Here is a 12,238-nt window from a genome sequence, read left to right as displayed (position 1 = left end):
ACATTGCTCTAAAATGGGTGTTATTATTATGATACTTATTTTATGAATAAGAAAATTTAAGCTTGAATAGGTTAAAAATCTAATTATAGAGCCAGTAAGTGGCAGGGCTATGATGAACCCAGCTAAGTGGCAGCACTATCATGAATCCAGAAGCTTCACTCTTAACCCCTATACCATGCTTCCTCTAGTGGCGGTGGCATTATTATTACTACTACTGCAATCATTAGCATCATCAGCGTCATGATTATTCCTATACTTGCAAATAAGGAAACTGAGGTTCAGGGATGTTAATGGACTTGCTTAAGAGAATACAGCTATAAGTGGAAGAACTTGGGCTCAAACCTAGATGTATCCCATTTTAAATCCCATGTTCTCTCTACTCCCACACAGTAATTACTCACACTGTGGGAAGGGAAGTGGTATGTAAACAATGCAAATGAACAGATAACACAAAACTCATTTTCATTCCACTTTGGAGAACTCAGTATACATTTTCAAACCCCCAGATTTATCTTCATCATTATTTTTAAGCTGCTACTAAAATGAATTTGCATTGCCTTACTGTGCCTTCACCCCTACCCCCAACCTGAGAACAAAGAGAGGTAGCCCAAAACCAAATTGGCATGCATTGCAAAGACAGCCGGACACTAAAAATCTACCATAGCTAACCACATACACATAAACCAGGAATTGATTGTATGTACTCTGATATACTTAGAGAAAAAAGGGCTATATAAATTCAAATTGCTCTCCTACCTAGAGATCTTTTTCAACTTCACAGGGTCTAGGATGCAGATACAGTATTATTTTCCAGATACATTCATTCATTCACTCATTCAATTAGCATTTACTGATCAGCATCAGCCAATTAGTCAGTCTCAAACTAACTCACTTAGCCAATGGATAGCAGTTGCTCCTCTCACTTTCCCAAAGACACAGACCCATCTAGATAGGAAAGCGACCTGTGTTGGGGGTCTTCCTCAATGTCTCCACCCACATTCTCTCACTACCAACTCCTATACACCAAACTAAGGCACCTATCTCCTGGCAATGGGTATCGTTATTGTGCTTATTGTACAGATAGAAAAACTGAGACAAAAGGGATGAAGTTCAGTGTCATACAACTTGTAAGTGATAGTGTCAGGATTAGAACCCAGGCAGCCTGATACCAGAGTCTACACTTTTATCTGCTATACTATATTTCTTGATATGTTTCTTGAATTAGTTCATCAACAATAACAGAAGGGAAGTTTAAGTTTGCAAAGTTTGGACAGACTTACCTAAACAAGGGAATTCTTAAGCTGGAAAAACAAGTCCTGGGAAGTCAAAGGAGTTGTCTAAGGCCACCCAATGAAGCAGGAGGCAAATGGTGGTCAGAACATGGATTCTCTGCCTTACTATCTTGACGCACTCTCAGGAAATGCAAGGGATCTGGAGCCCCCAAAATCCTGGGATTGTGTTTTGGAAGATAAAAGGAACACAAACCCAAGCCAACTATCCATTGTCCACTTCAGCATGGCAACCCTTACATGAGTCAGTGGTCACAGGGAGGGCATATATATACCACACACACAGTGCTCCATTATGAGCAATTCCCTCTACTGGGGGAAGACACAATAAAAAATACACACAATAGAAGGGTTAATATATAATGTATGGGAAGGTGCTAAGTGCTAAGGAAAAAAAAAATAGAGTAAAGTAAAGAGGACAGGGAGTGCCACAGCTGGGGTAGGGAGGGTATGGAGTTGTAGTTTTAACCAGGGTGGACAGAGAGAGATTCATTGAGAAGGTGACATTTAGTGAAGACCTAATGGAAATAAAGGAGATAATCATGCCGATATCTGAGCAACGGGCATTCCAGACTGAGGGAACAGCATGCTGCGAAGACCCTAAGGTGGGTGAACAGAGAGAGACCTGTTAGGAGGTTATTGCTGTAATCCAAGCCGGAGAGAATAGTGGCCAGGGTGGGAGCAATGGAGGGGGTGAGAAATGGTTGAATGCCAGATACATTTTGAAGACCAACTCCAACAGCTCAATCTGTTGTGGGATCTGAGAGAGAAAAAGAACTCAAGCATGTCTCCAGGATTTGGGCTTGAGCACATGGAAGGATGGAGGGGCCATCAATTGAGAAGGGAAAGGCTATGGATAAAACAGGTTTGGGGTGTAGAAAGGAAGATCTAGAATTCAGGTAGATGAGTTTGAGACATCTCTGAGATGCCCAAATGAAGAAGTTGAATAGCCTGTAGAATGTGTGAGTCTCAGGTTCAGGAGAGAAGGCAAACTCAAGATATAAAATCGAAAGCCATCACCAAAGAGACAGAATTTAACACCAGGCAACTAGCTGAACTCTCTGAGGGAGTGAATCTCAATAGAAAAAAAGAGCAAGACTAAGGACAGAGTCCTGGAGCATTCCAATATTCAGAGGTCAGGAAGAAGAGAAGCCAGGAAAGCAGATTTGGAAGAAGCTACCAGTGAGATAGGAGGGAAACCCAGCAAGCATGTATTGTTCTAGAAGCCAGGGGAAAAATGTGTATCAAGAAAAGGAAGTATTCAGCTCTATCAGAAGCTGCTGCTAGGTCACATAACATGAGTCCTGAAAGATTACCGTTAAATTGAACAATATGGAGGTTGCTTGGTTAACTTAACAGAAACAATTTTGATGCCTTGATATAAGGGTGAATGCTTGACTAGGGTGGGTTTAAGAGAGAAAGGAAGGGGAGAAAATGAAGAAAATAAAGAGGAGCAAAGAAATGGGATCATGATTGGCATGGAAGATGGAGCCAAGAGAAGAATTTTTTAAGATGTGAAAAATAACAGCATGTTTGCATGCTGATAGAAATGATCCAGTAAAGAGGAAGAATTTGAAGCTGTAGGAGAGAGAGGGGAGGATTGCTGAAAAAGAGTCCCTGAGTAGGTTAGAGGGGATGGAGTCTAGGGCACATGTGAAGGAATTAGCCTTAGACAGAAGTGTGCATAATCTATTTACTGTAAGTGGCATGAGACAGAATATATGGGTGCAGATGCTGGTGGACGGGGTAAAGTGTAGGTACTTGGGAGAAGGGTTATCAATAAATAAATAAATAAATAGGAAAGCAGGGTCAGACCATGAAGGACCATATAAGCTTGTAAACTTCCATAAGGGATCCAGATTTTATTATTCTGAGTATAATACAGAGCCATATTAAACTTTTAGGCTGATTTTTATCTTATGAAATTTATACACAGGAATATGTAGAACAGATTTGAGCTGGAGAAGGGAACCTAAGGCAGAGAGACCAGTTAGAAAGTTGTGAAGATGTCTAGATAGACCAGAAGATGACCACATAAGTAATTGACAAGAATGGAAAGAAGTTAGTAAATTTAAAATTTTTAGAATAATGGACTCCAAAGGCCTGATAATCAATTGACTGTAACGGAAGGGGGTGGGGGTGGGAATGAGTTTCCTGATTTGGGCAAATGGGAGTCTAGGCATGCCATTGACTGAGCTGAGAAGCTCAAGAGGAAGAACATGATTGGCTAGAAGACAAATAGTTGGTTCCTAGACCTATTGGGTTGTAGACATCTCTGGGATACCCACAGTGAGGATGTCTCCAAGGTTATGGATAAGATAGAGCAGGAGCTGAGGAAAGAGCTGTGAACCAAACCTGAAGATCTGGGAGTCGTTCTAGATAGTTACTGCTATAACAATGGCAGCATCTGAGAGGTTCATGGATATGTGTAGTGTTGTCTGCTCCCACACTCAATGGTCCGGACCACTCTGTTTTTACAGGACTCCTCCCTTTGACTTTAGTTGTCACCCTGATTTCAATGAAATCTGTTTTTTATCTGCCTTTATCTTACATTTGCTGTATCTGTGTAAATGCATGAAAGTAGCTAGTCCTGCAGAAAACGATGCCAGACCTTTATCATAACAACTCAGAGACCTTTTCCATTTTCAATTTTATGGATATGTTCTTGCTAGTTAAGGTTTTACATAAAAGGGTGCTACTATAAAATGCATTCTAGTTCTTAACTATAAACAACTTTTTTATCATGTGCTACTGTGAATGATACAAGCCATGGCTTGTCTCCATCTACAGCATTAGTAAAAAGTGAATTAGTTAAAGCAGTGCTTCCTGAAATGTGTGCAGATACCCCTCCTTGTGTACTCAAGACTCTTTTAGGTAATATGGGAGATTATTTTATATGTACATGGACATGGCACTCAATAACATTAAGTCTCATTGTAAGAGAGTTTACTTCATTTTCCAACTTCTTTCAGTCCTTCTGACTATATCTCCACAAGGAGACTCACTTTGATGCTAGTTTGTCCTTAATGACCTCCAATTCCTATTAATATCTCTTTATAACAAAAATAAAGCAGGCCTTGCATTGAGAGCCTTCCACAAACCACAGTTTCTAACTAGAACTCAATAACATTGTTTTATTTTCATTGTATTTAATTTTATACTTAACTTTTATTTATGGCAAATTGTTTCCATTTATAGCATGGATTCCAAATGTCCTTCTAAAATAAATAATATTTTAAATCTAATCAATTTTAGAGATATTAAATAAAAGATGCTTCTTGGATGTATTAAATAAAAGATGCTTCTCAGATGTGTCCAAAAACATGAAGATGATAGTGTTAATTTATTAGTTCCACCAAGAAAAGGTAAAATTATGAGTCATTTACATATGAAATGCATTAAAAATTTTATTTTTTATTTAATGCATTACTTAAATGAGAGAACTCCAAATGTATATGGAGTAAAAGAACATTGGAATTAATGTGGAAATGAATGCAAAACTGACTTTTCCGTGGAGGAGAAGGGTTGTCCCTTCACTGGACAGAATTTATTTGCATGTCTAGAGACAAGAACTATCTTACTTTGCTATCTGTTATCTATAATTTACAGAGTAATATAACAGTTCAAGCACAGTCAAAGTCTAGAATCAGACAACCTGGAAGGGTATACTCTAAACCATGCATAGTTTTCCACTGAAGCACTAGTCCAAGGCAATTTATCTTCCAAATCCTAGGGAGGAAGCATTGAATAGATGAAAAGGTCCATAGTCAGTGACATTTGGAAATCTGCAATGCTATGAGCTTGGGCAAGTAATTTCTCTTTGGGTCTTAGATTACTAATCTATAAATGAAGGACCTCGACAAGATACTTTCCGAGGATCCTGAAAGTTATGAAATTCTGAGATTCACAATACTTAAAAACCCCCAGCACTAACTGCATAAGAGTGGCACTTTGAAAGATTACCTCTTGTCTGTGGGGTTCTCAGCCTGGAGGTGGCCTTTGCACCAGTCTTCCCAGAGAGGACGCCGAGAAGCTGCCTCCATTCACTCAGACCAGAAGTGCAGTCAATGGCAAGTAGCCAGTGACCACCATTCACACCCCAGTGGCTTTGTTAGAAAGATGGTATCTTCCTTTGTGTTCATACTGTAACTAGGAACTTGCTGAAATCCAACAAATACACTTCATTTATCACCATCATTATTACTATCATTAATAACCAGACTAGAAGTCCCAGCCTCGACTGGCTACCACATCACATCATTAACTTCCTTCTCCCTGAACTAGCTGCAGGTCCCACCCCTGCTTAGAAAGTTCCTGTGCCATGGGAGGCATGAACATAGTTATTTTTAAAGTAATTTGATATGAGAATGCCAGAGATGCACAGTTCAATCTTTGTATCCACTTCCGAGTTTTTTTGGACCACCATTTTGAGAAAGCTATTAATGTAATTTATATCGAATGTAATTCATTCCTTCCTCAAATGAGATGGCATAAAGGACAGGGATAAGGGCAGAGGTTACCAGAACTATATTCCATGATCTTACACCAGGAAAAAGCCCACAGAGGAGCAAATACTGCCTTTTTCTCCTCTGACACTACTCCTGTATTGTCTTGGTAACTTCCTGCCAGAGCTGGGGTCAGAAACTAAGAGGGCGGGCTTTGCTGCCAGAAAGTCTTGGATCTGACACTTACCTCAAGTAAGCACACTCATATCTCTGCATCTCAGTTTCCTGATCTGTTAAAACAATAAAATAATAATAATATTAATATAATCACAGAGTTTTTGTGAGGCTTAAAATTTGGCGAGTAAAACAGTACGATGCCACTAAGCATATAACAAACGTTAACTGTTGTTGCAGTTGTTATAGATGCCATGTCCCTGCCTGATTGTACTTGGTATTGAAAAACAGGAGTGACCACAGAAATAAGCATTCTTTCACTTACTCATTCAACAGGCATTTCTCCTTATACATTTCATTATTTTCCATTATAAAAATTATGAGTAATACAAGTTTATTAATATTTGCAGTCAGTGGTGAAAAGTATATACATTGAAGTGTTAGGAGTGATTTCTGCAACATGGCATTAAAAGGAGAATTTCACTTTATATTTGCAATGCTACATGTTTGTTTAACAACAAACATGTATCATTATTATAAATTTGTTAAGAGTTTCCATTTTGAAAAAAATTGAAATGCAAATACCATGAGTACATGAAACTTGCAAAAACACCAAAAAGGGGGAAAGAAGACTCATCCTCCTATATTATTAGAGCTATTATTGTTCTGATTCCTCTGAAAAGCCAGGAGGTGAAACTCCTGAGGAAGGTTAATTAAAGATCCTGGATCCAAGTGTAACAGCTCTGGAAGACCGAAGTTCTTAAAATTTGGAAGGTCAGGGATCCCACAAGTATCTGATAAAAGCTGTGAACATTCCTCCAAGGAATGCGAGTACCTGAAATAGTTGCATACAGCAGGGCGTCCTAAACCTCTTGAGGTTTGTGGAGGTACAACAAATATCAATCTGTTATATACCACTAACAAGGCCCTTCACCTACCTGCCTATTTGATTAAAGGTATACCAAGAATGTCCCAAAATATCTTCCCCACAGGCCTGATACTGGTGTCTAATATCTCACTCTTAGCAATTCCTTTTGGTTAGGACATTATTACCCATAAAACTGCAAGGAGTCCTAAGAGATTTAACACATTAAGCTTTTATCATTCATTCATGCTACCAACAACTATTTATTGAGCACATACTATATTCCAGGTGATGGTAATACACAAGACAGTTTTCTTTGAACTCAGAGTCTAGTGTGTAGGAAAGAATGAGCAGAGAGAGAGAGAGGCACTAAATGTGTAAACAAATAATTACTGCTATAATTGGTTGATGATGAGTGCTGTGAAGAAAAGAAAACAAAGTGATAAAATAGAATGACTTGGGGGACAGCACGTCACATAGGGTGCTTGAGGAGTCTTTCTCTACACCTGACAAGTGAGAATAAGCCAGCCTCATGGAAAGATGTGAGGAAAGAGTACGAGGTAATGAAAATGTTCATTGAATCTGCGTGTCACATTCTTTCTCAGATAAAGACAGCTTCTAAAAATAGGAAGAAAGCAAAGTCCAGAAAAGAAGACACTGCAGAGAAAGAAGGAAGAAGGCAACCATAGGGTAGTCACAAATATGGAGAAATTGAGAAAGATAGGTGGGAACAGAGGTGCAAGACCAGACCTGACATTGGGTTATACCTGGGAATAGTTAGATCCCTTTCAGCTGCAGGTGATATACATCTGACTCGAACTGGCTTAAACAGGAAGAAATTTTACTGGCTTGCCCAGGTGGAAATTCAGAAGTAATGCAGGATTTGGTTATGGTACCATCAGGGCTCCAGCTCCATTTGCTTTTGATTCTCAGCTATAGAATCAAAGAGGTAGAGATAAAGATCAATAGAGATACAGATTACAGACAGGTATGGCAATAGATAACAGTATAGATACAGGTATAAGTACACATCTAGTATTTCCAGTCTTTTCTATCCCCCTTGCTCCCAAGAAAGTTTCTGGATTTGCTCACTTGGTTTCTTCCTCTCCCCTGCTCTTTGAGACAGGTTCTGCTATCAACAGACTATTCTTTAGATTTCATGATAGAGGGATAGAAGGATAGATGGACAAAGGGCACAAAGACTAGAACTGGAGATGGAGCTTTTCTGGGAATTTTATGAAATTGTAGAAAAAAAGAAGCCACAATATATGAGGGAATTTCAAGAGTAGAAAAGAAGGGCTGTTTTAAAGAGCTTTTGTGGTGTATATATTCCCTTCTTAATGTCTAGGGAACAGTCTCTTTAATAAATGGTGCTGAGAAACTGGATATCTACATGCAAAAAAAATGAAATTGGATCTTTCTCTCATGCCATATAAAAAAAAGCAACTCAAAATGAGTTAAAGACTTAAATGTTAAGACCTGAAACTATAGAACTTCTAGAAGAAAGCATGCAGGAAAAGCTCCTAGACACTGGTCTTGGCAATGATCTTTTGGATACGACACCCAAGCACAGCAAACGAAAGCAAAAATAAACAAGAGGGACTGTATCAAACCAAGAAGCTTCTGCACAGTGAAGGAAACAATCAACAAAATGAAAAGGCAGCCTACAGAATGGGAAAAAAATGTTTGCAAACTATGTATCTGATAACGGGTTAATATCCAATATATATAAGGAACTCATATAACTCAATAACAAAAAATAATAATGATAATCCAATTTAAGAATGGGCAAAGGACCTGAATAGATATTTTTCCAAACGAGACAGACAATGATACGTATATGAAAAGATGCTCAGTATTGGCAATCGTCAGGGAAATGCAAACCCAAACCACAATGAGATATCACCTCACACCTGTTAGGATGGCTATTACTTAATAAATAATGACAAATGTGATGAGGATGTGAAGAAAAGGTTACTCTGGTACACTGCTGATGGGAATGCAAACTGGTACAACCATTACGAAAACGGTATGAAGTTTCCTCAAAATCTTAAAAATGGAACTACCATATGATCCCACAATCCCACTCTGGGTATACATCTGAAGGAAACAATATCAGTCAAAGAGATCTCTGCATTTCCATATTTATTGCAGCCCTATTCACAATTGCCAAGATATGGGAACAACCCAAATGTCCCTCAACAGATAAAAAGATAAAGAAAATGTGACACATACACACAATGGAATATTATCGAGCCATAAAAGAAGAAATCTAGTCATTTTTGACAACATGGATGAACCTGGAGGACATTATGCTAAGTGAAATAAGCCAGACATAGAAAGACAAATATTGCATGACCTCATTTACACAAAGGAGCTTCAAGAAGTTCCTGGAAAAATTAGATTAAAAATAATATAAATCTTTCCATGAACTTTTTGAAGACCCCTTGTGTGTGGAATCTAAAACAGTCAAACTCATAGAAGTCAACAGTAGAATGGTGTTAGCAGGGGCTTGGGGGAGAAAGAAACAGGGAAAAGATGATGAAGGGTACAAAGTTTCAGTTATGTAAGATAAATAAGTTCAGGAGATTTATTAGCTAACAGTACTGTATGGTATACTTAAAATTTGCTAAGAGGGTAGATCTTATGTTAAGTGTTCTTAACACAAAAATAAGAAGGAGGAAGAGGAGAAAGAGAAAGGATGCAGAAGAAAACTCTGGAAGATGATGGATATGTTTATGGCTTCAATGGTGGTGATGGTTTTAGGGGTGTATACTTATCCCCAGACTCATCAAGTTGTGTACAATAAATATGTACAGCATTAAAAAGCAAAATTGGGGGCTGGCCAGTTGGCTCAGTTGGTTAGAGCACAGCCTTGTAACACCAAGGTCAAGGGTTCAGATCCTTTTACTGGCCAGCCACTAAAAAAATAAAATAAAATAAAATTGAGTTTAATGTTTCTAAAAATGTTAGAAAAATTTAAATAAAGAACTTGAGTTGTTTTGAGTGGACTTTTTTGTTTTTTTAACTAAGTTCTTTGCAACACAGCGCTGAGGCTAGATTGTGTGGGTCCTGGCTTCAGTAGGGTTACACACCCACCCACAAACACACACGCACATACAGCAAAAGCTCAACAACCCTGTTTATCACATTCTTTGGGAACAAGGTTGCTATGATCTTCACCGATTCTGACCTTGCCTAGGCATGTCAGAAGGAAAGGGACAGGAATTTCGGCAAGTCACTTTTTAAAGCTTGTTGACCTTTGGCTTACACTACAGTTCAAACCATGACCTCTGTACTATAAATCATTATTAAAAGCAGCTTGTGTGTAGTGGAAAGGGCTTGGATTTACGAGCAGGAGACATGGGCTGAGATTGCTGTTATGTAGCTCACTAGCTGAGTGATCTTTAGCATATTCCTTAACATTCCTTTAACATCTGTAAAAGGGGCATAACAGTACCTACTTCACTAGGTTAGTGCAAAACTATGAGCTCCTTGCAGATATAAGGGTATCTCGAAGAGTTCGTGGAAAAATGGAATTAAAAGATAATATGAATTTTCCCATGAACTCTTTGAAGTACCCTCATATGGGCTCATACATAGAATATTCCTTATTCATTTGTGTATCCTTGAGACATGGTTTATAGATGGCAAATACATAGTCCTAATGCTGCAACCCTCTACCATGGAAAACAAAGCTAATAAATAATAGTAGTTGGTTGCACTAAACCTTGAACATAGAGGCGTTGAGTAAGGAAATATTTGTTGTGCAAATGAATGAATGAACCCAGTGCTCTACACACTTACCAACTGGTCGTTGCTGGCTCTTGAGATGAAGCACACATGCTATCCCTAGTCCTGGCCTGTATTCCAGCCTTATCACAATGTATATGATTAATTGCTTATCCACACCCTCTAGGCCAGGGATCCTCCACCTATTTTTGTAAATAAAATTTTATTGACACACAGCCACATTCCCCATTCATTTGCTTACCTATTGTCTATGGTTGCTTTCACACCCACGTGGCAGAGTGTAGTAGTTATAACAGAAACCATATAGCTCACAAACCCTAAAGCATGTATGATTTGAGCCTTTTTGTTGGGAAAATATAGGAAAATGGTCAGGGCCCCGCAGATGTTCAGAATCTTGCCACGCATTTGCTGTGAATAGGTTGTGTGTGGGCGGAGTTAGTGCACCTGCGCAGTGCTGCCACCTTGGCCGGTGTTCTAGTGTCTCCGGCAGCCCCCGCTGCACAGGAGCCATGCTTTCCAATCTGTGGCTTCCAAGGATCTGTTTGCTGGTTACCTAGCTCATAGACCTGTGTGTAGAGGGTCTGGGGACCCAGCCTGTGAATGGGATTGAAGGGTCTGTGAGCTTCAGACCCAGCCCTAGCTTGACAATTGGCATCACAAACAGGATTAAGAGCTTGATAACTGGCTATGTCTACAGGATTTCGACATTAGCACATAGCGCTACAATTGGTGACGTTGGCAGGATTCCGGCATTAGCCCTAGCACTGCAATTGGCATAGTCGGCAGGATTACCAGCAGGAAAAGAGCCTAACAACTGGTGTGGTCACCTAGCTCTATACTTTTATTTTGAAAGTTTGCAAACCCTTGCTCAAGACCATGACTTTCTTAAAGGCAGAAGCTGTGTGTTTCATCTTCTTATTCCAGCACCTAGCAATCAGGACTTTGACTAAATTAACACATGTTGTGTCTCCAAAAAGAATATCGGTTAAATATGAAATGATGAGTTCACTGGAATCAGCCATTCAGTTTCTTGTCAGGATTCCCAGGTGATGGAAAGCAAGACAGTCTAGTTTCATCAGGAAAAGGGCCCTGGCAAGCAGCAGAGGCCCAAAGACAAACTGCCAAGTAGTGGCCTAAAGCGCTTGGGGTGGGGATGTGCAATTGGAGGTGACAGAAGAATGCAGACCAAGGGGAGAAGAGCATGGAGAAAACAGGAAGGAGCAAGTGCAAAGTGAACCTGGTCTCCAACCTGAAACAGAATAGGGCTAGGCCTGTGAACCAAACTGACTCCATTTTCCCTTCAGAGGACACTGTGTTACTTTTCCACTCCTCAGTCATGAGACCGCCCCCCCAGGGCACATAATTACCCTGTGGCCCACCCTGATAAAATAAACTGAGTTAAGAAGAGAACAAATATTCATTGAGTTGCAAAACCCCTCCCAAAGCCTTTTTTATCTATCATAATTGTAAAAATTAAATTACTGATTAACCCTAAGAATTCCCTTTAGGAATTCCTACATGCACACAATGCTTCAAGGTCACCGCCACAATGACCCTCCTGGGGTGACGATAATGAACACCATCACCATCTTGGACCTACTAAGCAGGCGCAAGAACCAGAGCTGTAACTGAGCATTCGCCCATGTCGCAACCAGGAAGAACAGAATGGACCACCTCTAGAAGCTCAGAATGATGATGTTGGCCTACACCCC

Source organism: Cynocephalus volans, chromosome 2, assembly GCF_027409185.1.
Source record: "Cynocephalus volans isolate mCynVol1 chromosome 2, mCynVol1.pri, whole genome shotgun sequence".
NCBI lineage: Eukaryota > Metazoa > Chordata > Mammalia > Dermoptera > Cynocephalidae > Cynocephalus > Cynocephalus volans.
Note: the sequence above shows the minus strand (reverse complement) of the source record.